Here is a 27,176-nt window from a genome sequence, read left to right as displayed (position 1 = left end):
CTCTCCGGAGGTCCAGTTGCCCACGTGCACTTAACCTCATTGGCCTCATCTTAAGGGAAATTGAGCTTTGCACAATTACGACCATGGCATCAATGCAACCATTGTATAATAAAAGCAGTTGTTTTTACTACTCTTGTGTTTACGACGGCAGATAATTGAGGGTGGTTGAAACAACCAGTCTTCCAGCCATAAAAGTATTATGCGTGGTATAAAGGGAATAAAATTTTAGGAAAGAAATGTGCACTTACAATCATTCCAGTGCATGGATCTGGCTAACAGGACGCCGGAGCAATCGATCTGCTATTCCACCAATTACGCCTTTAAAGGAAGAGACCTTTGCGCGCAGCCGGATATTCCCAGGGCCCTTTTCATGTAATGGTGCTGCGCGCAATGACTCGTAACAAAAGGTTCTACGTTTTCGGGCCGAGAAAAAAAGAAACGTACCGAATTTCAAGCCACTCTTGATTGATTGCAGTGCTAAATAATGATCCCAAACAGAATCCCAAGAAAAAGTCAAAGCTTTCCTCCTTCGGAGACGACAACAGTACTTTTGTGCATTGCTTTGAGATAGCAAAAGAGGCTTTGTATTTCCATTTTTGGTTTATTAAGACAGAAACGAACTAAATTTCGACCAGTAATGACAAATAGACAACTTATATTCATCAGCGAAAGAAATCACTACCGTATCAAATCATATATACCTACCTATTGTTACAAATTAATGACATATTTCAGCATCAGACAAAATTGTATGGCGCTGGTTCACGTACATAAACGCATTTTGAATTCCCCTCCCTTTGAAAATTCCCATAGATTATTTTTCACTTTCGTTTTTTGAGACATAAACGAAATATACGACATGTGTAAATAAAGTTTCTTACAAATCTACAGCCGCCTTTCTCATAACCTAATTTCAATAAATCGATTCGGAATTTGGCGCGAGCTGATGACGATTTGCCCCCTGAGGTGAAAAACAAGATCATGACAAGACGCGGATATATTGAAGATAATATCGAGAATCCGAAAGAAAGGAAGAGAAGAAATTGAATTCTTCTCGAATCGCGAAGTTGTTACGATTCTACTTCGCGACAGTCCTCTTCCAATAAATATCCGAATGACTCCTGTCAATGTTGCGGAAGAGGTAATTAAAATGAATAGGCAAGATAAAAGAGAATCGTTATACACTCGGCAACGGTGGATGGGCAATTTTCCCAAATAAAACACCTAGATGACGCTAGTGGCGCCGACTCCATGGGGCCTAAGGGGACTCGAGCCCCCTCAAAAATTCATTATGGAGGGTGAGAAAAAAATGTGTCGGGCTCATCGATTTTCCTTGGAGTGTCCAGTTATCGAGAGTCGAGTTTTCAAGGTTCTAACGTTGATCATATAACTCTTCTAAAATGCTTGAAAAAAACTTTAAAACTCACTATTTATAAAATATCCCGGGACAAGACGGGTATGGGCCCACCAATATTTTTTTAAAGTCGGCACCCCTGGATCACACGGTTACGGAAGCTGAGGTACACATTAGGTAGGGGAGAAGGAATTCAAGACTCAAAAGAATAAGCCATATGCAGCGACCAGTCTTAGCAAAAGGATGGATTTCTTTATAAAAAATATACTTGATCATAGAACATATGAGCTATAGCATCTATGAAAGGAATTTTTATAAAATTTTGAATGATATCCCACTTAGAAAGCCATAATATTTAACGGAAACTCCCTACTAGAATAAAATTTTCAAACATGTTGTTTCCATGGTTGCTATGATTAAATTTGATTGCCACTTTGATAATAATTATCAAAATGGGTGAGCATGCGCAACCGCTTTGTTGATACTCGATCAAATTTCTCTTTAAATAAAGCTCAAATTATTAAAAAGCAAATTAATTGTTTCAGTCAATTATAATTGCATATTTCCGTCCTTATTTTGCAATTTAACATCAACTGATATCATCTACGAAAATAAAAAAAAATAATTGATTTTAATCGACAACAATCTTTGTCATTTCCTAGGTTGAAAATGACAGATAGTTGAAGCCAAGGTCGTATGCGGAGTTGTTCATAAAAGTGTGGAAATGACCATTTGTTGTTAACATTTTAGCATGGATACACTGCAGCGCGGTAGAAAGTAGGGAATTGAGGAAGCCTCAAAGATGCACCATCTGCGTGTACCGATGGTGGTAAGGAAGGTTTTATTTGAGGAAGAGTAAAAAATTTGTCCCGGGTCGTAAATAAGAGGGAATGGTGGTACCAACCGCATAAGGAGGCAGTTAAAGAGACGGACGTGGTACAGAATAGAAGGATCCACGGAGCTTTGCATTTAAAAAAAATATCGCGAGTATCACTTTAAGTTTTATTACCATCACTTCTCTTTTATTGCGACCCGCCCATAAAAACGTCATAATTATGACATTGAAACACTCACTTGCAATTTGAGAGTCCCCTTCCGAAAGATTCACCTTTTCTTTCGAACAACAGATGAAATCTTTTTTCGCATATGCTATGCTCGGAATAAAAGTCGCTTGATAATTCAAGCAGTTTAATAAAACTAGTTGATAAAGGAGGATGACGTTGTTTTGAGGCAGGTGGCAATGCTAAGTTTATACTGATTAAAGAGGCTTGGCTAAAGAGTGACTAAACTGAAATCCAAACAAATACTTTTCACAAATTAATTTGAATATTTTTGCTTTCATAGATGACATCAGTTGATTTTAAAACGCAAAATAAGCTTTTACAGATCCCAAGAAATCCCAATGCATACAAGTATTCAAAATAATACTTTTTATTATTAAAAGTGACTAAACTGAAATCCAAACAAATACTTTTCACAAATTTATTTGAATATTTTTTGCTTTCATAGATGACATCAGTTGATTTTAAAACGCAAAATAGGCTTTTACAGATCCCAAGAAATCCCAATGCATACAAGTATTCAAAGTAATAATTTTTTCAAGCCGCATCAGTCGACCTGGGCACCATTTTCAGGCTAAATAACGTGATTCAACTTAAGCAATGATTCTGTTGCTACTTCATTAAAGTAATTTATTATTACACGTCTTCAAGATTCACCAATTCAACCGGGACCAGAGCAAGAGGGAAAACGCCAGAGAATGCCATATTCGGTAGTGAAAATTTCCGTATAATTTACACATTGTAGACTTCAAGATGAATTACTGAAAACCCCATGCGCAGTCACTAAGACAAAGAAGATTTTCTGTTCAAACTCCAACGCCTATTTGATGATCACCAACAAGGTTGGACCAAGGATTTTTTCTAGGGGGACACAGGTGTGTGATAGGCAAGCGGTCTTCCTAAATTTGGGATTAAAAACTACAAGCAACAATTACTGCACGAAATATTCTCTTTATTTCAATGTAGAGGCTATAAAATGTAAATGTATGTAATGTAAAATATAAAACTAAATAATATTTGTATTAAAAATCTCGTCTAATTTTTAAGAGTCTGGGTGGGGCACGTGCCCCCCTCTTAATCCGCCTTTGACCATCAAAATTTGAATTAATCAATCAACTCAAACATTGACTTCAACATCACATACTTAGAAGACATTTAAACAATTCTTGCGTCTATGTATCTTGTCTAACACTTTGGAAATATATTTTCCATTTGTTACAACATGTTTTAGCATAAAAAATTGGAACTTTTGCAGTACTGTCAACGTCGCATTTTTTCCCTTAAATTATTTCATCTGCCATCCTTCATATACTGTACTCGTAAATTAAAGTTATTTCTCTCCACTGCATTTAATATTTTTAACATTAGTATATTTTTACTGATCGTTAATATACACTTAAACAGTTTACATTGGTTCTTACTCTAACCCACTGAATGCAGTCCTGACACCTCTCGGACGATAAATAAAGTAAATAACTTCCCAATCTCTGGAACCAGTGCGATATCACGTTTCCGAGGCGTAACCAATCAAATTGATGGGATCCCGAGACCGCGTAAATGGGGAGATTCAGAAGGGATTATTCTATTGGGACGTAAAGGTCTTAGGAGATGAAGTTAAACAAAGCCATCACGTGGAAAGCCAAATAAATTGAGTCAACAACCGCAAATTTACTTCCGAAAAGTAAACACGTGTAGGGTTTTAGTATCCGCAGTGTTTCAGCGTGCTTCACGCAAAGAATAACAAAAGAAAATTTCTGACGATAGAAGTAATCCGGGGGTGATTGTTGTAGGAAATACAGGTAATCTCCGAAAATAAATTTGCGGTTGATTAGGGCACCATCAACGGCGGCGATAGTTTAGTTTTCAGTGTACATGTGATTGAGAGTAAATGAAAAATGCCTGTTAGAAAATGTTGAAAAGATGACGGAATAAAAAAGAGATTTCACCTATCTCACCTAAAACTTTTAGATTTTATTTATTTATTTTATTTATTTATTCTCAAACCACCTCTTACAGCTAACCAGCTGTACAGCATTTACAGGTACAGCTCTTATTGGCCATTTAACACCGGGGTGTTCAACAAATGTAACAAGTAAATGTACACAAACGACCATGCCCTGGACCGGGGAAACCTACCCAGGTGGGACTCGAACCCGCGACCTCTTGTTTGGCAGGCGAGAACGTTACCCCGCCGCCACCGAGGCCGTATAATTTGTAAAAATGATAAAATGAATGAATGAAGTTCGATTACGTGAAGCCTTATAACTTCACAATCGAAGCGGCAGAGAAAAAAAGTTTCAAATGTGGTGAAAAGTTAAAAACTTGGGAAATCCACACGACTTTATTAAAGTACGACCTAAGTATCGACGTACCACTGGTGTGGGATATTTAAATGCCTGATAAAGTACTGAAAAACGAAAGTATTGAGTGAAAAAACAGCATCCCTCACCTCCATAGCCTTAGGGAGGGAAAGAAATGAAACAATTATGGCGTTAACATGGGCAACAATTACAGAAAATGTTGGAAAAAAAGCGCATAAAAAGGTATGAGAGACGAGGAAAATTAACTGGTAGCATTTCATAAAAAGAGTCCCTGTTATTGAGTGAGTAAGAGCCATAAGACAGAGGGCGAGATGCGAAAATATGGCAACGTTTTTTGGTGGACCTTCGTTGAATTTAGTTCGGCCCCTCATCCACCTCACTGCGCGGCAGTGGCGAAGGATCCTTTGGAAAGATAATGGAGAGAGAGAGTGATATAGCGCCGTAATGGGAGGATGGGTGAGGTGTTGGGAGGGTCTACAGGAAGAGATAAGAGCCATTGAGAAGCTACCACCGCAAAAGAAAGAAAAGAGTGCCGGAAGTATAAGTGGCGAGGATTATATTCCGAATCTGCCGTCGATGGTCCGAGATGTCTTTTTACCTCCTTTTGGCTAAACCGGATAACATGGCTATGAATACCCTATGTGCACCTCTTTATAATACTCTTGGACACTAAAAACCTCATAAATTTTGGCCTCATCAGCAGATTTTTCCCATTATAATTCATTCTCTAGCTATTCCCAACCATTGGACACCTAGTTTTTTTATACATAATATTAAATATCCATTATTTAAAATTAAATTTACTATTATTGACATAAATCAAGGGAATTTTGTGACAATGGGTACACAAAGTCCAGGAAAATAAAAAAAAAACTTGGCCAATGATGCTTTGACGTCCTTTAAAAGTTATTGTGTTAGGCATAGGCTATAGATATTCTTTTCAAATAGTCTGTCTATAGTAGAATATTCCAGTTGGTATAGTTTCATCGGGTTTCAAAATATAGAGTCACTTTTCCGTCTTTGTATCTGCCCAGCAAATCATTCCTAACCCTAATTCTATGAAGGAGCATATAATTCATAAGCGTATCCACTAATAATGTACCTTTATAAGGTATTATCGAGTTATTTTCTTATTTAGTTAAACTTTATTCCGATTCCCCACTCAGCTCCGTTTGACGCTACTAAAAACATTAATAATGTATATCCTACACCATTTAAAAAGACATTGTACTATGAATGAGCTATAGATACCATTTTCAACATGTTTTAATTTACTTCTGTATTACATGTTAGGAAAATCGTCATTTTCTATGATAAATGTTTTTGTATTATAAAGGCGTAAAGGCATTTAAAACCTGCTCCCTAATATATTACACCTTTGATTTTACCATTAATTTAAGTTCAATATGGAAACACTAGCTACATTCGAACTTGCTCATGCATTTAAAATCATATTCTCAGGGTTATTTTACTATCTGAGACTGACGGTCAGATGACGTGATGACAAAAAAATGGAGAATCAACAACTTCAGTTTTGATGCTAAGAAGAGCTTTATCTGAAAATTATACAACTTATGGTCGCAGGGCACGAGGGTGAACAAATATTCTGTCGTCAAAAAATGACTTCTGAAAAGGTCAGTACTTTGTACACTTACCTTTAAACACTTGTTCCTCGCATCCACGAGAGAAGTCGATGTAAATTTCACTTCGTTTCTGGAAGAAAACCGAAATGCATGGATTAGAATAAAATGCATCAAAACCTAACAAAAGACATGTATTCCTTCAGAAAAATGACAAAAAACGCAAGAATATTGACAATTCATCCAGTTTTTAGAACATTAAGTATAATTTCGAATAAAATATGTAAAAATATGAATCACCAAAGCGTTGAAAATACTTATTTAAAATCCACAACCCCCAAATCCCTCTTCCGCTCAAAATACTTTGATTTGTCTTGTAAAAATCGAAAAACCTTCAGAAAACAAATAAGGAGCGGGGACCGTTCGAGACACACGCCTTATCGCCACGTATAATCGAAAATGATCATCAAGAGAGAAAATATAAGGGTTCTAGAAAAATATGGCGTGACAAACTATTTTTTCTCTTTGATTAAATGATGTGAACCCTTTTTCCTAACAATATGGGACAAAATATAGGATTTAGGCGTACTAGCAGAATACTCAGCAGTAAAGCATTTGAAAATGGGTACACAAGGCCCAGAGAGAATTCGCAATACTAGGGCAACGATGCTCTAATGCCATCGAAAACAGGTATAGTATTAGGCATATGCTATATATAGCTTCCTTTTGAGGAGGCCTATCTTTACTTCTTCTTTTAGCAAAACGATACCGCTCGAGCATGACCCCACATGTTGAATCAAAATTGCTATTCCTCACATCACTTCAGTTTAGGTTTAGTCTCAATACGGGCTGGAATTAACGCGTAAAGCATAATGCCAAGCTATTGAGGAATCACTGATGTTTTCCTGATTAAATAGGAGTAATATATAATTATATATAATGTAATAAAATACTATAAATATAATTTTATATTAATTCATAAAAAGGCTCTATCTATTCATTTTGGATAATAAATTTAGTTATCATGCAAATCATTACTTAGTACCCTGAATTTGAAAATGTTATATTATTTATATGATAAATACATAACATACATGTACATAGAGATTACCATATTTTTATGAATGTTGGCTATTTCACTTCATTATCGAAAAATGCTATAAATACCAGGACGTATTCCAATTATCTTTTTCTACCAGGGAAAATATCCAAGATTTTCAACATGAATTTTTGCTGCTGCATGAATTTTTCAATCTAAGGGTAATGATAATATAATGTTTGGAAGGAAATTTCTTAGCTTTTCTACAAAAACACACACTTTATTGCCGACTAGTTTCGGTTACACTGTACCATTTTCAAGACTAGTCCGTAATGATAATAGGTAGAGTATATTATTTTTAATGTAAATCACAAGAGGATAGTAGCCGGGTATCATAAAATTTCGAGAATTTACCGCCTAAGTAAATATTAAATCATTTTCCCGATATTTAAATAATATAAATTTGCAAATTTGGTCTATTAAACCAATCAAAGTGGATCTTTGTATATTTAATCGTGATATCGAACCGGAATTATAAAATTCGGCTAGTATAAAACTAAAAGTTACCTTGCAAGGTAAATAAAATCGGAAATTTCACCCCGAATTTTCATAACTAGGGTATCGTTTGACTTCACCACCCACGACAACCTTCGGCAGGCTTGCAAACATTGGAATTCCCCCATCGATTATTCACGGGAACTTTTTGAAACATTGTGACATTGGTGGGAGGCAAATACCACACGAGTGCATGGGGGAACAAGGGGTCTACAAAGTGCCCCTCTGACGCGAAAGATATGGCGGATGTGGAGAGAAGGGCACGAGGCCAACATCAAGATGGATGGCCGGAATTACGGAAACCCTCGGGACGCGGGCCGCAACGTGGAAATTGAGGAGCTTTCGAGATACGAGGGAGAAGATGCATGTCCCGGAGCGACGCGGTCGAACTTTCCCCAAAAACCTCGGACGCCCGAAGAGTGATGACGACGTTACTTCTTCCGAGAGGACCTCGAAACTTTAGCTAAATGGAACAAAGTTTTTCGAAGAAGTGGGGATAAAGTCGGCGTCTTCAACTTCACCGAGGACTGCCCATCTCAAATGGAAATTGTTAAAATGGATAAATCTATCCCCGATCTCGTTACAACGTGGGTGTGCGAAAAGTTTGCGATACTTACTTCCACAGTATTTATCTTGACTTGTATTTTTGTTCAAGAGCTACCCGTCTTGGTTTAGAGGGAACCCGATTCGTAAATTTTGCTGCGATAACATCACTTATTCCTTTTCCTGAATTTAATTTTGAAGGGAGCTGAATACATTTTCCATTTTCAGTTCAGTTCTTAAAAGCATATGGGCACTAATTGATGGAAAATGGGCATTTCAACTGTCTGGGGAGCCCATTAGTGGAAAACGGACACAGCAGTGGATTGGAAAGACCTAATGAGAGGATCGTTATTCAAGTGTTTAGATAAGCCTGGTGGAGAGTCTGATTCGAAGTGCAGTGGTTTGCTGTACGGAAACTTAGACACTGAATAAAAAGGACGAGAAAAGACTAACTAGAGATGTTTGAGAGGCTGGTGTGGATGAGAAAGGAGAAGGTTAAGTGAACGGCAAGGGAAAAGAACGAAGAAGTTATAAACATGGTGGATTAGGAGGGGAAACTCCTATTAGATATACAAAGGAGACGGAGGGAATAAAAAGCGCAAATGGGTTACTAAAAGCCGTGCTATAGGAAGAAATGTAAGTGCGGGAGATTGTGAGGGAGAGAATAGAATTTTTATGAGCGTAACAAATTAAGGCCATGGGGATAAAATCTTAACCTAGACTCACCTATGCGAGGATTTTTGTTTGCAGATGCTCGAAAGCTTCACCGGGATTTGAACCCGAGACCCATGCAACCCAACATCGGTTGAGAGCTCTGGGTGGACCCCTTGAAATTACAATAATGAGGGCCGGGAACCAAGTTCTGAAGACTTATCAATCCCAACACTCTAATCACTATATCTCTCGGCAATTAATGATCTCTCCGTGATCCAACCCGAAGGCTCCTTTGAATAGGCCATGGCGAAGGTCTCGTTTGATTAAGAACAGTGATATCACACAGCCAGGAGAAGAGGTGGGGCAGTTAATTTCCCTTGACCACCTCTCTTTACGATGATTTATGTGTAAGTGGTACCCAAAAGTTTCTCTATGCAATGAGTACTTTAAAAAAATTAAGGCTGCACAAAGAAAGACACAAAAACACTTCGGCGATAACTAAGTAGAGAATACAAGCAGATAAGCAATGAACACATTAATCGGATCCTGCTTTTGGAGCAAGTTTCTTCATGGTAGCGAGGCTTGGACGTTGACAGAAGAAAAGTCCACAATGAAAGCATGCAAAATACGGTGCTGAAGGAGAATGATGAAGATAAAAATGATTCGACCGAGTAAGTAACGAGAAAATTCATAGAAGAGAAGGAGAAAAGATAAGTCTTCTAATCATCTTGAAAAGAAGGCGGAGCAACTTAATCGGCCACTTGATGATGCATGAAATACTGATGAAGACGATCGTAAAAAGGATACGAGGATGGAAAGAAAGACGAAGGAAACCCCAGAATAAGTTAAATATGACCTGGATGTTAAAGAGAAGAAATATGCAAGTATGAAAAGTTTAGCCTGCGGAATAGCAGATTAGAGACTTGCGTCAAACCAATCTTTGGATTACTGACTTAAGATCATGAATAATAAATAACTGGTAGTTGATACTGGTAAACCATTGCTATAAATTTCGTGCACGATTGCGGTTCCTAATATTTCTTCTTGTAAATTGAGTAAAATAGAATAAGATTTCATTTCGCACCTTAGAATTTTTTCATCAATTTCATGTGGCCAACGTCAGATTCAATAACCCGATCTCCATCGACGTAAATAACTAAGGAAAAGGAGATATGACCAACCCAAAGATAAATATACGAAGGTAGCTCCTTCACGTTCCTTCAAAACAGAACGAATAACTTAAAACAGAGTTCATAAATTCCATTTAAAACTTAAGTAAATGATTAAAATTAGCAAGAAGTTGAGAAGTATCCAGTCGAATGTTTTCGTTCTGAACGAGAATTAAGGGCGTGGATAACTTTTTGGACAAACAGAGGAGATTAAACATTAATTTTAATGAGCAAACTTTAAAATCTGAACGTCTCCACAGTTTTCCCGGCTAAGATTATGGAAAAGCGAGACGCTACGGAGGTGTAAGCGAAAAGTTTTGCGTTTCAAATGAGTCCCTCTTCTCTGTTCAAAGTTACGGTTACTTCTAAGCTCTGCCGTATATGTTAGCCTAAAGATTCCGTAAACTACCGATTCTTGGAATACGGATTAACGCATTTTTATCTTTAGGTATATTTTTTATGTACCAATTTACTAATGCATATGAGAATTATTATGCGTCTTTTCAATAAAAATTTTACTTGAGTCAACCCAGAAACATCGCCATTACTTATTTTTCTCTCGGCATTATAATTAAATATTATAAAAAAACTCTCAAAAAAAAACAAAGCAATCTAGCTTCCAACACGTATCAAAATACTCCTAAACTATGAAAAACAGAAAACTATACATTATTTGACACAATGCATTGAAATCAAAGTCGAAATTATTCGCTCGTTTGTGGAAAAATAAAAAAGCAATTCAAGGAATAATCCTGTAGCAATGAATTTCACATTGGTTGCATTTACATTCTATTCAAGTGATTTCGATACGACGATAACATTTCTTTGCCATCTTCAAATCTGCATCTTTAAACTAATTTTTATCGCTCGAGAAAAAAAATCAATAAATAAGTTTCAGCGAGGAAAAGCAAGTTCAAAGAAAGTTAAAATATTCTCGAATTCAACAAAACTGTTTCAGCAAAGAAAAGCAAGTTTACCAAATGCAAAGGAATTATAAAAAAGATCGACCATAAAAATCAGTGAGGCCTCACTTCTTATAGTTTACATAGATAAACACATAATTGCATCATGTATTCCTTTCCGTGTTCAAATGGAACGTGGAAATGCAGCGGACGCCTCACTTTCGCTGAGATTTTCCGAGATAGCCTCGTTGGGGTTCGCGCTGCGTTGATTGAGGTCAAGATGCAAGGGGATAGAATAATTTCCCTCGGTATTTCCCGTTGGCATTGAACGATACAACACCGAGTCGACTAGAGTCCCGACTTTTTATTCCCTCGTATCCTCTGCGTTGAGGAGGACGGCTCGTCTAGAATCAAATCCCAGAGAGCGTATCTTTTTTTTTCTCCTCTTTCATTTGTTTTTTTTCCCTGGGAATATCGATCGCCGCCTCGTCTCTGGCATATGACCTCTGGCTCTCGATTTCGGCTCGGTCCTCCTTGTCGATTGCGCGCGCGGCGAAGTGTGCGCGCCATAGGATAAGCGGCGTCTCCGCGCCGTCTGGCCCCTAGTCTGACTGTGCTGCAGCCGGCGGCGGCGCCGGACAGAACTAAAAAACAAAACAAAAAAAAAAAACAAATGAACGTAAGAGACGGGAAAGATCCCAGCGTAATTAGCTTGGAATGCATGCAAGCATGGGAATACGGAGGATCGGAGATAAACTCGTTCGGTGCACCTGAGCGCTCATAGAGCCTTAAGGGGACGCATCACTTCCGCTCGAACGGTCGTATTTTATCTTTGTTTCGTGACGTATTCCTCGTTTCAAACTGACGCCATTATCTTGAAAAAAATCGGTAAGCTTGTTTATCAATATTTTACCGGATCTTTAATATATAAATTATAAAATATATAAATGTCCAGGCAAATTTTTCAAATCTGAGATACATGCAAGTGTTGAGCATAATTTACAAGCCTTAAAAATGACATTAGATCTTTTTTTAAGAGGACGCGTCATCTGTCGGATTTTGTATTTTTATTTGCAACTAATGTCTAGCATTTCAGCTATCATTACGAAATATTCAGAGCATGCAAAATACGAACGAGAAAAACGTATACCAAATAATGCACGAAGCCTCGAACTAGATTTACAACACAAAGAAAGATGAAACAGAATAATTTTTATGAGTTTCTTTTAGTTTTAGTCTTTTAAATCTGAATTTTCTCTTTCTATTTCGGCGAATTATGGAAGAACCATTTCTTTTTTCCTGATTTTAGAATATTTTACGGCAAGTTCTGACTTTTAAAAGGATTTACTAAGTGGTTCTTATCTCAAGGGAATACTTCTAATAATAGATTATAATCGTAATAATAGATTATAGTAATTGATAGTAATTACCGGAGAGTGATGAATGTGAGTAAAATACGAAAAATTGCTCATCAAGATACAATCCTAGTGGAAAATATCCCATAAATCTGGCAACGACGAGACTCCTACGCTTATATTTGGAATTTGCCAGGCTAACAAAACACAAATCGTTGCAGTTATCAAATGAAAGAACAATTTTTAATTGAAATTCTGGATAATCAAGTATAAATGAATGATAATGCCTCGGTGGCGGCGGGGTAACGTCTTCGCCTGCCAAACAAGAGGTCGCGGGTTCGAGTCCCGCCTGGGTAGGTTTCCCCGGTCCAGGGCATGGTTGTTTGTGTACGTTTACTTGTTACATATGTTGAACACCCCGGTGTAAAATGGCCAGTAAGAGCTGTATCCGGTGGTTTTAGAATAAAATAGAAATAAAATAAAAATAATGGATTGTTAAACAATGTGTGGTATAGATTAGGAAAATACTAGAAATAACTAATGACGGATCGTTCACTTCGAGGATCAATAGACGCAACCGGAAGCTCAACTCGCAGTTATTTACATTTATGTCTCCACTTAAGCCTTGAATTTGAGCGGATTAATGAAACACGCACTTCAAAGAGAATATCCACATGCAAATACACTTGTGTACAGATAGTTGGGAAGAAATGGACATGAATTTGCACACGCATCAGCGAAATTCAGTGCAAAATTCGTTCTCGGTAAGGGAAAAGAATTTTTGTTAAAAAAAAATACAGTCCCTTGATTTCCGTAAAAAAAATAAAAATGATGGAAAGCACTCTCGTCTGACTAATGGCACGGTCAAAACCCTGTGGCGAGCGATATAAACTCACGTAAACGGGAGAAAAATGCCATCAAAAGTCTTTCCAGAGACCTCTTCTCCTATTTCAGCCCTAGAAGAAGATGGACCATACATTTCAGCGCTATTAGTATTAGGACACGCAATTACATGCGGATTTTGCGTCACAGTCAACGCATTTTTCTCACTATTTTATCACACACTTTTACGGGGAAACCTCAGACGGTACGACGGAACATAATACCGGGGCTAAAAACGATTACTTACATCGTATGTTGGATTACGCAATAGAGCTTGAAATGAATATGCAAAATAGTTGCAATATGGTCTGCATAAGGCTCCAAAATTCCGATGTTTGAATTGAAATACCCTGACCCTGAGATTGCAATACGTGGCCATGAAAGGGGTAGAGCTTTTTAATTGACTGATTGGAAAGGTGTGATCAAAATTTAAGGTACTTATAGATATGCGATATCGATGAATTTTGGCTTATATACATAAAAAAATGTTGTATGTTTTGAGTGCCTAAATTAAAGATCAAAACTTATACACGATTAATGGGATAGTCTCTTAAGCTATCAATCATCAATTACTTAAACCTGATACTTCTTCAGACGTGAAGATAACGGAAAATGTGTTGAAACCGTAGTGAAGTAAACTGAAATTAATTGGGGAAAATTGCCTGCAACTGCTAATTTACTTGTAGGCACCAGATTAAGCCTGTTACAACAACGAGTATCTATATTCTACTACTTTCCTTCGTACTTTCTAACAACGCGCGTTATAAACTCTGAACAATTATTATCAACCACCGTCTTATAAATTCAATTTCGAGAATCAAATCGTGGCATCCCTCTCAGTCAACTCACAGCTAGGCGCATTAAGTTATAGGCACCAGATTAAGCCTGCTACAACAACGAGTATCTTTATTCGACCACTTTCTTTCATCCTTTCTAACAATGCGCGTTATAAATTCTGAACAATTATTATCTACCACAGTTTTATTTATTTAATTCAAGTATTCAATCCTGGCATCCCTCTCAGTCATCTCACAGCTAGTCGCTTTAAAATATTAGAATCCCGATATTGCGCCCGATGCATTGCAATATCTTTCAGCCCTGGAGGGGCAAATCTTGCAGCCCAGAGTCCAACGGGTATAAATGAAAAAAATAAAATAAAAACAGACTTTAAAATCGTGGTATCCCTATCAGCCATCACGAAGCTAGGCGCTTAAAATACTAGAAGAGCGATACCACGCTCGATATCTTGCAGCCCTGGAGGAGAAAATACTGCAGTCCATAGTCCAGCAGTTATAAATAAATAAAACTAAAAACCAACTCTAAATTCGTGGCATCCCTCAGAGCTAGGCGCTTAAAAATTTAGAAGCCCGACACAACACCCGATGCTTTGTAATGTCTTGCAGCCCGGGAGGAGCAAATCCTGCAGTACAGAGTAAGTACAGTGGGTATAAATAAACAAGAAAAACTTTAAAATCGAGAATTCCCACTCAGCTTTAGCGCACCTAGCCTCTTAAAAACATCAAAAGCCCGACACCATTCTTGTTGCATAGAAATATCTTGCTACCCTGGAGCAGTGGCGCCGACTCCATGGGGCCTGAGGGGGCCCGAGCCCCCTCAAAATATCGTTATGGGTGTGAGGTAAAAATGTGTCAGGCTTGTCGATTTTCCCCAGTGTGTCCAGATATCGAGATTCGAGTTATCAGGGTTCTAATGTTGATAATATGACTCTTCTAAAATGCTTAAAAAAAATGAAAACTCACTTTAAACAAAAAAACTTTGGGCCCCCCTATATTTTTTGCAAGTCGGCATCCCTGCCCTTGAGGGGCAAATCCTGCAGTACAGAGTACAGCGGGTATAAATAAACAAGAAAAACTTTAAAATTGAGACATCCCTTTCAGCTTTAGCACACCTAGCCTCTTAAAAACATCGAAAGCCCGATACCATGCTTGTTGCATAGCAATATCTTGCTACCCTGGAGGGGCAAATCCTGTAGTCCAGAGTCCAGCGGGTATAAATAAAAAAACATAAAACCAACTTTAAAATTTTGGCATCCCCCTCAGCCATCGCACAGCTAGGCGCTTAAAAATATTAGAAGCCCGATACCAAGCTCGATGCATTACAATATCTTGCAGCCCTGGAGGGGCAAATCCTGCAGTCCACAGTCCAGCGGGTATAAATAAGGGGAAAAAAACTAAAAAATATTCCTCCTCACTCTCGGTAGCTCCAGGGCTTTCGTTTAGCCCTGGCGATCCTCGACGGTTCTGGGTTCCTGTCTAGCCGAGAGCGAACGGACAATCGCGACTGGGATTTCGTGGAAGCAGGAATGATCGTGTTGTCATACAGCGCTCGCTTCTTTTGGAAATAAAAAAAGAGATTGAAAAAAATATAAACTGAAATCTCCATCCTCTTCCCTCCGGCTGCAACTGCATGCACTCATCTCCGTTGTGAGCCTTTCGGGAGATGCGACGCCAAATTTAGCGCCAGAGGTAAAGAGGACGGCGACGAATGAAAAAATTCCAGCATTTTTTTTCTCTACACATTGTTTTTTTCCCACAGACCGAATTCAATGAGTGTCCATAAAAATCAAGGACTCGCGGAATACCCTTGAAAAAAAAACCCCTCACCAAAATCTTTTTCAATAGAATGTAGTATTGTTTGAAACGTTTGACAAGAAAAATAATTTTCAGCATACAAGCATACATTCAAAGTATGGGAATTAAAAATTCAATATGAGAAATATAACGAATACAATTCAATAAGAAAGACTACATTTGGAGTATCCTTCCTTTGCAACCTTTTTCAAGTGTTGTTTCAACCGATTTACAAGAAAAATAAATTTTCAGCATACAAGTGCACATTCAAAGTATACGAATTTTAAATTCATTATAAATAATATGCGCATGAATTCAATAAAAAAGGCACTACTTTTGGAGTATGCTTCTCTGCGGAAGTGAGGTATGGACACTGACAGCAGCGGAGATATTAAGAGTGGACGCTTACGAAATGTGGTGCCACAGACGAATGCAGATGATCTAACGGGTTGACGGAGAGTGTAACGAGGAAGTCCTAAGAAGAGTAGGAGTGAAGAGTATCCTCGCGAAAAAACTTATAGGCCATACCTTGAGACATGGCGGCCAGTGACGCCATGAAAAAATAATAATAATTTTCGTCTTTATTTTTCAAGTGAATTTAGGACAACATTATCCTCTCTTACAATTAACTTGATTGACAATCACTAACATCCATACCCTGGATGGTGGTCAATCCACCCAGGCGGGATTCGAACCCGCGACCTCTAGGTTAGCAGTCGGGGATTTTACCCCGGCGCCACCGAGGCCGGTTATTTGAATCAGCAGTGCCGGAACGCACTCTCCTTGACTTTTTTTAGAAATGAAATATAAATGTCTCTTTTTCATTAAAAGTTATAATTTACATTTTTTTGTTTTGATTACGACTGTGTATATTAGAATTTTGGAGGCAACAAAATTGATAAAAGGGCTATTTGACTATTACATCTTTTGTTAACCAGTGCCGGAACGGCGTTTCGGCGCCTTCCGGCACCATGACACCACTGATGGCGGCCTGATGATAGTCGTCGAGGGGCAAGTAGATGGCAAGAATCCAAAAGAAAAATTGCGAATGAATTATATGGAACAGCTAACGACGGATTTGAAGGGAAAGAAAAAAATAGGCGTGAAAATATTAGCTGATGAGAGAATTGAGTGGAGAGCTGCGTCAGACCAATCTCAGGATTGCTGACCAGTGCTGATGATGTAATAAAACTCTAAAGAAAACAGAATGGAACAATACCAACAGAAAACGCCTCCAACACATGTAACTGCTAAAAATTCAAATTACATACAACAGAATCCGCAATTTACCAAGAGTAAGCTCCCTAAGATGATAAAAAAATACCAACGAAAGACTTTCCTGAGGCCCATTCTACCATTTCAACATTTGAGCAAAATAGGCTAAATATTTTTGCATTGTAAGTATTTTAACAAGCAATCACATACGAGTTTTTCGTCACTGCTTATGTGACGTGCCTAGTATTAGATTACAATTAATATTTATAACATATAATTCATAATAAATATTAATACTGCATACCTAATGATAGAGCATTACACATTGCTAAAAATGATTCATCAGATGCCACGCTGAATCACGCAATACATTGAGTATCAGATTTTATCGAAGAGCATGCAAACGTCAGTTACATTCTGAATATTTAGAACTTCCAACACATGATCTCTGAGCGCAAGTAAACTGCAACTGTGTACACAATCGATTCCGGCGGGCGATTCGGGCAAAGCTACGGCAGATTTCACGACGGGCGCCAAAGCTTGACGGCGACGCGACGCCACGTCGCGAACGGAGTTTTTTTTACTCATTCATCCCACCCGTACGCTTTTTTTTCACCAACCGATTACGATGAGAATCGGAAAACTAAAATCTCTCATGGCCTTGAGGGACACGTTATTTAATTGCGTCGGAACATTACCTAAAGGCCGTTTTACACGGGGCACGGAATTGCGCAGGTTAGAGCTACATTAATTTCTAAAATGGCGTGGAATTGCGCGAAAACGACCTTAATAAGTTTTAACAATCTTTATGTCCAGCGTGCCATAAATCCCGTTTTACACGGTGCATGTACTTGCACAATCTAGAGGCTGTTTTAAACGGAACACGCGATTGCACAATCTGTTACGTGTAAAAAATCCCAGTCATAATCGCGTCGTGTATAGCGATGAATCGCTAGAAAACATGCGAGAATGCATGGACGCGAGATGGCAAAATAGCCCCTGATCTAATTTATTTCGTGCATTCGCACAATTGCAAACCATACTGAGAAATTAATGCAGTTCTAACCTGCACAATTACGTGCCCCGTGTAAAACGGCCTTAATTCACGTGCGAGAGAGCATGCAGGAAGCATGCGAGGATGTATGAACGCGATAATTTCATTCGATTTTCATTTAGATTCAAACGATTGCTCAAATCCTAATACCAATCTCAAATTCTTTAGATCTCAAGAAACACCTTATCTAAGGTACCTTGTAATTTAATGCGTTTTTTTCCTGCCAAGATTTTTTCACGAAGTTACCGGGCTTGATGAAGCAGACGAGAGACGGTGAACACGTAGACTGCCTGCCCGCCAGTCCAAATAATTCTTTAATTTCTGCCTCTGAATTGTCCTTTCTCTCTTCGGCAATGTCCATCCTTCCCTTTCTCCTGTAACATTCATGCCTTTCTCTTATTCTTCATTCCTTCTGCCAAGGGGATGTTATTGCCGCTGATGAGGAGAGAAAGAAAATTTAATTTTCGTCACTAAATTACAGCCCCCTAAGTCTGCTAGGAACAAATGCTGAGAGTAAAACGTAAGTTTTAAGGAGACAGATGGAATGCTAGGCAGGACCAAAAAAACGCATCTTTCGCAGGTGCACTCTTCTTCTGTGTACCACTGCAATCGCATCACTAAAAAGTTTCACAAGGTCCGAAAGAAATTTTTTGAAAAAAACAAGGTACTAAGTAGAGGGGTTTCAAACTAATTTTAACACTTTTCATAAATTTTAAAATAAGTCTTTGGTAAATTCATGATTTTTTAATATTTTGTTTTCTTTTATTATGACGTAAAGTAATGGTGTTTTTTAATAGGTAATGTGTGGACCATCCCCTTCGCTACGACATTGCCCATACATTTACCTTGCGCTCTTGACTTATCTAACATGGCAATAGTTTCAACTGCAGTTACATGGCACATTTTATCTGGCTAACTCTTTTTCTTCGCTATCGTTAGTTTATAAAATCGCTTTCATTATATATATGGCTATAAGTACAAGTCTATCATTTTAATGGCCCATTAAAGAAAGTGCTAGAGGCGTTTAAATGAATTATCACAATCCACTTACATTTATTTGCCTAAATTCATAGCGCAATCGTTTTCTTTTCCTCAAAAAAAGTTGGCGCACGATAAAGTGCAGAGGTAAAAAACAGAGGAGGTCGGAATGAAAAGGGCGGAGGCAATAATAATAATAAAATGCCATTATTAGGGCGACGTTGAGACTAAAAAGTCCCCTCTTCCACCTAACCCCTTGATAACGTCAATGCAAACATATTAAAAAACGGTAGACAAACGTTTACAATACAAAGAATATACAATATACATTGTTTGTGAAATGTCAAAAACATAAACAACTATATGTGAAAATTTTGTGTAAAAAAGATTTCTGTTTGTGGGAAAAAACATGAGAATAGGGGTGTAAATCCTTCAGCGAAAAAGCCCACTGCAGGAAAGGCAAGGCAAGTGATGGAATGGAATGGAAAAGGTCGTTGACGCAGGTCGTACGAGAGCAAACGCGAAGATAAGGTGGGAGTGCAAGTGGTGATCAAATGCATCTCAACTCCAGACTGAGACGAAACGAGTTTAGGTCTTGGGTCGTAAAATTAGAAAGAGAAAAACGCCCATCTTAAAAGTCGGCGGAGATCTACTTTTCCGCATTACTCGTCCCACAAATCAAAGTTGATGTTTCCCATACTTAATGAAGAGAATAAGGTCCAGCTTGTAAGGCAATTTTTTTTTCAATTTCCTCGGTTTTTTATTGGAAGAAAAATTGTGACAACCATAGTATTTTATAGCTAAAATATTTCCAAGGGTGAGTTTTTCAAATAATAAAAATACAGCATTTTTAAACTATTTAAATCTGGAATCAAATAGTTCTTCGTGTTCTTCACGTTAAAAGCGGATATCTGAACGCCCTATACTTGATGAGATTTTTCTACCTAAATCGAGTGATCAGAGACATTAGGATTACGAAATTAGTCGATATTTAGTCAACGTCTACGTTCCACCAATTCGCCAGACAAATTTGATAAGATTTTCCATGCATGTAAAAACATCAAGCATCAAATTCATCTTTCCCAAGGAGGCAAAGGAACTGCGAAAATTATGAAACTAGAAATATCTAATGGATATTAAATTTCCTCAATCTCAAATCGTCCGATGTTGTATCCCTTCATTGCAAAGTTACAGGGACACTTGACCCGCTCAGAGATTATTATATAAACAAGAACGTAACAATTTCTCCCTCTCCCTCCTTCTTAAGTTTTCGACCTCCACGATATGCTGCCACTCACCACTCATTCAAATGGATTTACACAAGTCGCCACTCATGTCGCTGACGGGAGGAGCCATCCGAATTTCACGGTGAATTTATCTACAATTAGGGAACTTTACCCAATTTTAGACTTGCAATGTTGCGATCTATTAAATTTGCAACTTTCCATTCTTATTCCTCGTGATTTTAAATATAATATGTATTGTTAATAAATGGATCCCCCTGCCAACTCTCCTGGCTCTGGGCATTTTTGAAAACCGATTACAACACGCCCAAAATGATCACTAAAATCCAGCCTCAGAGGACTTACTGGTGCTTCCTTTATACATACAGCCTAGCCCTTGAAAAAATCTAACAGGAACGGAAAGAGCCATTTTCCTTGGAATTCTGCGGCAGGGGCCGAAGACAAGGGGGTGTCATTCCGATCCAATCGAATACCGGCGGATAAACAGTGGATGAATAATTCAACATCGCCACCGCAATGATAGAGGGAGCGGGAGGGGGAAAAATGAAGACGATGGATGCGGTGGAAAAAATCGTCGAGGCGTGACGGAGCCTTAACAAACCGTGACGTGTGGTCAGCGTAGCGCGAGAGGGCCAGCCGTAGAGGTTGGGAATTCAGAGCGAGTTGAATGGGGGCTATCTGGGGCGAGAAAAGAGGCGAGAATGGGGCAGGGCAAGAGAGCTGATTCGCTGCCCCGGGGAAAGGTTTCCAAGAAAGTGGAAAGGACAGGACAGTCGAACTGGAAGACGTCCGTGGCTACAAATGTACACACTGCGACAAATAAACGAATACATCAAAGACCCTCCATCAATATGTCATCATGGCTGTTATTTTGAGGAAATCGTCCATATAGTTTACTCTTCCAATCGAACTACATCGTCTGTTGATCAAAAATTTTGGGTTTCCACTGAATAATATTATGAATTTCCACATTGCCATCTAAATTATTAAATACAGTAGGCTACCACGGAGTTTCTCCTCTGCATGCGTCATAATGTATATCCTAAATGGATAAAATGTTTATATAGAAAACAAATTAGCATGATGATCCTGTAATACCTATTATATACCTATATGATTAAAAAAAGAATATGAATGCCATAACCGAAGACCGACCATAGTTGAATAAAAATGAAATATAATAGTGCCAATTTATACTACAAAAATAAACTGAAAAATATCTTCATTGACTGAAGTGCATGCAATGCAGCCTTACGTAAATATTAAGAATCAAAATATTCAATTCGCAAAGCAGCAGGTAAGTACACAATTAATTGATTTTGTGAAAAGATAGAAATGATATTGAACCAGATAGTCCCGGCAAAAATTCCTTAAGAATACGCCTGACTCCTTCCAACCGGTCTGATTGCAAGACGCACTGTTTTTAACCCGAATGGACTGTTGAAATTGATAGGGCGGGCATCAATCACCTTGAAAGTTTGAAGATAGTTGGCCATGCATAATAATTACCCATTTTTTACATACGAAACATTTTCCTCATAAATTCCTCTAAGGAAAAGTTTCATACGCGAGGAAAAGGTAAACATTGTCAAGATCCTATTTAACCCGAAAAATGGCAAGATGGTAGATCAAGTTCAAAATAAATTAAATATCAGGAAAACGAGACACAATGCGACCTGACAATCTTTAGGGTACTTCATTACAGTAAAATATATTTGTAATATAAATAAGCTAATATCATATTTGTATCATGATAATTATTTTACTGGCTATTTACGGATTAAAGTAGAGAAATTTGATTTTTCACAATTAGTGGGCCTCAAACACAAACTACGCAGATAATAATAAAGAGCATTAGAATAAAGGAGGAATAGTAAAATAGATTCTTGAATGAAAAGACACACTCAAATTACACCAAGAATTCCGTAATAATGCCCTTGAACTCCTTGAAAAGTAAGATGAAGATGAAACTTAAAATCTGACGGTCCGTCAACCGTTATCTTTTCCCGATTAAATCTATGTACTTCTCCGCTTAAATAGTTCTTTACTCGTCCTTTTGTTAAATAAGTCCTCCAGTACTGAAACTATTACCGAAGATTACCATTAATTAGTTAGCTATACACTTTAATTAATATTATCAACTTTTATTGTTTCCCATAGCCAGTCTCAAGCAGACTATTTTACTGTGAAAAGAGAAAGAACAGAAGTCATTCTTCATTGACATAAGGGGTCTAAAGCAACTTATAACCACTAATTTCGTAAAGAATATCTGATTTAAATCTCAACTATTTTCGATAGTTTGAAGACCACGAAGATCGAAAATTCACATCTTAACAAATAAAATAAGAAATAGTTTTATGCGGAGTCGATCCCTGTAATCTCATTCCTTTTTGGAGAGTAAATTCAATTTTTTTACCACAATTTGTTCGGTGTTGATTTACACAAGCATTACCACTTCTAGCAAATACAGAGCATTATTTATATTTTGAATGGAGTATTGTGCTGGGAACCGAGAAAGGATTCTAAGCTTAATAAAAAGCTTAGTTTGTCTGATAAACTGATTATACACGTACTACAGTGTGACTTAAACGATATGATTTTAAAATCGCATCATGACTTCAGGTCCACCAAAAACGATTACATAAGAAGGGAAGGTAAAAGGCTCAATTAATATCTAAAAGACTACTTTTTCAATCAAAGGATCAATAAAACAATTCCAGAAATCCTTAGCTTACGCTTAAAATTTTGATTTCATGGCCCACAATTTTGGGCACTCCCTTTTTATTTATATGGTGGTTTCTTGATATTCCATTTACCCACTTGTCTAGTTTTAAGGGTCGCATGTAGATGTTAAAGAGCCTTATAAGCGCACTATTCTAATTATCTATTCTCATAATATTCAATACGAGGTTAACGACGTCCTCTGTCTCTCTTTGAAACTTCCTCCCTCAGATCGCGATGAATCTTCAAAGTATCCTTGCGCATAGATCACCCAGTTGGAAAAACGCACCGGCTCCAGACCGACTCCTTGCGGGGATAATGAGGTGCAAATGAGGAGCTCTCCCTCCCGAGTGCACAAAGGCTATTGAGAGCCGGAGGAAAGGGAGGGAGAAGGAATCGGAGGGGCGACTCACAAAGGCTGGAATCGAGTGAGCTCCCTACGACTATGCGATGCGGACGAAATTGAGAACTCCCACGCCGTCCTCTTTCTCCACATCTTGCTCCTCGTCCTCTTTCCACCAGCCCACGCCCCGAAGCTACGCCTAAGTTTTTCCTCACTCTTTTTTTTTAATAAATGCTAACTTTCGGAAATGGTACAAAATGAATATACTTTATGCCGGTATCATGATTACCTCGAATTCGTAGCCGACTGGCTTCGTCAAGGTCAACTACCCCCTTTGATTAAATAGCAATTAGGGTCTCTGAAAGAAAAGGTTTATTGTAAGAATTGAAGAGAGAAAAAAGCCAATTCCAATTTTCTAAGGATATTAGTGATAAAAATAAGAGTAAATTGTTTTATTACTCCAAATAAGAAAAAGTACACTATATAAACTTGTATACATTCAAGTTGGACTAACTTTAGGTAACCTTTGAGATGAACCTGAAATTGAAATTGCAACCTGAGGTAGTATCGATTAAGCCAGATAATGCTGACAACACGATGGATTTCACATTATGGTATTGAATTGCTTTCGTTACTTCAACTAACTCTATTTTGGCAATATAAATTGGTGAAATTTCGACCAGTATTAATTTAAATAAATTAGTGAAATTACTACCAGTATTAATTCTATACTGTACGACTTTTTTTAAAACATTTAATCCACATTTTCTCTTTTCGTGACTCCTCTGTCTGTCAGCACCCTCAATACTTCTGACGAAACAGATATCCTTACAGAAAATTTCGATAGGAAACACACCACCCCAAAAGACCTGAGAAACCGTCTAATGGGAGGATGATTCGGGATGACATCAAATAGCTCCGATGAAAATTATCATCATTATTAACCACATTTGAACTTTTTATTTTAGTGAGGGATTGACTGGATTACGCAATATTCTCCTCCGTTGATAGATTTACTTTATTCAATCATTATAATATTATTTATTTAGCTTGTGTTCCGGTCCTAAAAAAAAATGCTCCAAAGTCAAAAGAAATGAAACTGCAATGCATCACCGGATTCATGTGTGAAATCGAAATATCATTGCTCAATTATGAAAGATATACAGTCTTGGTTTTTTAAAAGGCAAATTATGGAGGATGTGATACCATTTAATTATTGAAGGTACTGTTGATTCAACTACTGTCTAATATTGTTTCTACGTGCGCATGACCTTTTTGAAAATGAATTTGACCATAAATGGCTACCTAAATCTCCTTAATGGCTACCTAAAGTTACTCCAGTATCTAAGTAATCAAGTTCATATACTGTACTTCTTTTCTTTTTCGGAGCAATAAAACAATTTATCATTATCATTACCTTTATGATTATTATCGATATTAATATTAAGTATTACTATTATTATTGTTATTAATTATTGCTATTAATATTATTATTATTATATTTCTTAAGCTTCATTTCCTCTTTTAGTTACCTCTCCGCCTATTCCCTTCTTCGGACAATGCGACTTGAAGCCAATTAGCAGATTACCCCCCGTTATTGGATATCCTGACCAATAAAACAAACGTGGAAAGTAGAAGGAAAGAGTAGAAAGCACGCGAATGAGAAACCGACATGCAGAAAGCCTTAAAAAGAATAATCAGGAGAATAAATGCCAACTGACCGTCGCGTTGGAGAGAGACGCAAGGATGGGCTGTACGAGGTTGACTCGGAAGCTGTGCGCTTCATTATTGTCCTCATTCATTTTTTTTTATTGTCGCTCGAAAAGTCGAGAGGTCGACCTGAGTCAATATGAACTTTTGTCTCCTCGTCTCGAGGCAGCGAGGATTCCTTCGCGACTATGCAGAGCGGGGGTGCTTAAGGGTTCAAGGCCCTTATTCTTCCCTCTGTCTTCTTCCTCCTTACCCTTCTCGTCCCCGGTGCAAAACCCCTTCTCCAGGGTCAACCAGGTGTGAGCCTCTCTTAATTTAAGCAAGAGGCGCGCTTATTTTCCGCGTAGCAGTCGGAGGGTGTTAGGCGTGGTAGTTTTTCTTTATTTTTAAAAAGGAGAGCTTCCGTCCCACACGGAATCCGTCATCGAGTAGCGTCCAATTTTGTTTCGCAGGATGCAGACTGGTGATGCAAAATAGCCCACCATATAATAAAATAATATTATTGATAACAATAAATTCCCGCAACGGAGATTATGATGCCTTTTCGAAAGATCCCAAAGTTAGATGTAGGTACCATAAAAAGGGCTGAATCCAGGAATCAATGAATTACGGATAAATCATACCATAAAGAATTTTCCCATGGAACCCATCGGTAGTAAGAAAAGGTAGTTATAGTTAGAGACTGTTAGAGTAAAAATTCTGTAAAATGTAATGAGAAATTTAAATTTTTAATACATCATTATCTACAATTACATATTCACATGGAAAAAAGTAAGGATTCGTCATTTTAAGGCACTGCATAAACAAATGACTTTGTACGCAGTCACGCACGCGGGTCCATACCTGTATACACTAAGTAGAAAGTTCGCTATAAAAAAATATTTAACATAGCCGGGATTTGAACACGGACTTTCAGATCGCCGGTCAGGCGTGCTTGCCAATTACACCAACAAGTAATCACCATAAAATTCGCTCTAAAAAGATGGATTGGTGGTTTAACTTTCTAGCTCGCCTGGCCGGCAGTCGGGAGATCAGAGTTCGAATCCCGGCTAAGCCAAATATGTTTTCATAGTGAACTTCATTCTTGGCGTATATTAGTCGTTTTGATGATTATAAATGATATTTTAAAGTCCGCTACCAAGTGAGGCTTTCTTAAAAATATTACTTCTAGCTAAATCTCATAAAATATTGAAAACGCTATTTTTGGATACCTAACCAAGTCACATATAAAACTCAAACTCATATATACCCTATACAAGAGATGAAATCCCTTATTACATTACTTAATGAAGGGCACAGACTCTGGATACCTTCATCTGGATGTTTCCTTCCGTTTTGCAAACAATAATGATAATAAAGAATAAAAATATCAGCCCATTAAATATACACGCTAAATTGGATTTGCAACCTTTCCATACAAAAAGGCCTAGAGCCACTTTTCAGCAGCATCTCAAGACTACGAAGACGGGAGCGAAGGAAATTTAATCAGGCATTTTGCTTCTTTTTCGCCTGAATCTGATTCAGCAGAACTTCAAAGAATTACAGGGCTGAATGAATTCAGGTAAATTCAGAGCTTGTTACGGAAAGAATTCGTTCATTTTCGTTTTTGGGAGCGTCAGTGAGTACTTTCTAGAAGTCTAAAAGGTTATTCACCGGCACCGCTCTTACACTTCATTAGAAGCCGAAAGAATCAGCGCAATAACATCTTTCTTTACTTAAATACCAGGTTTTCTTTGAGTAGAATAGGAAATAAACTAGTTCATTATTTTTTCAGATTTGAAAAAGAAGTAGATACATCAAAAGTTAACAGTTCACATGATACCTCATAGACACAAAATAAAGGAGGAAGGCACACTCAAAATATATTAAATATGCATCTTTGAGTACATTTTAGCTCCTTTTTTG

At 37.8% G+C, this 27,176-nt stretch overlaps 1 protein-coding gene across 1 annotated transcript in view; it reads right to left on the bottom strand.

Moving 5' to 3' along the window:
• The window catches only part of LOC124154261 (protein PRRC2A), a 309,532-nt gene that overhangs the window by 216,996 nt on the left and 65,360 nt on the right, over positions 1 to 27,176 (bottom strand). The window contains exon 2 of the mRNA XM_046527869.1: positions 6,392 to 6,449. The gene's annotated coding sequence lies outside the window, so the exon portion shown is untranslated. The remainder of the gene's footprint in view (positions 1 to 6,391; positions 6,450 to 27,176) is intronic.

Source organism: Ischnura elegans, chromosome 2 (genome assembly GCF_921293095.1).
Source record: "Ischnura elegans chromosome 2, ioIscEleg1.1, whole genome shotgun sequence".
NCBI lineage: Eukaryota > Metazoa > Arthropoda > Insecta > Odonata > Coenagrionidae > Ischnura > Ischnura elegans.
Note: the sequence above shows the minus strand (reverse complement) of the source record. Positions and strands in the feature narration are given on the sequence as shown.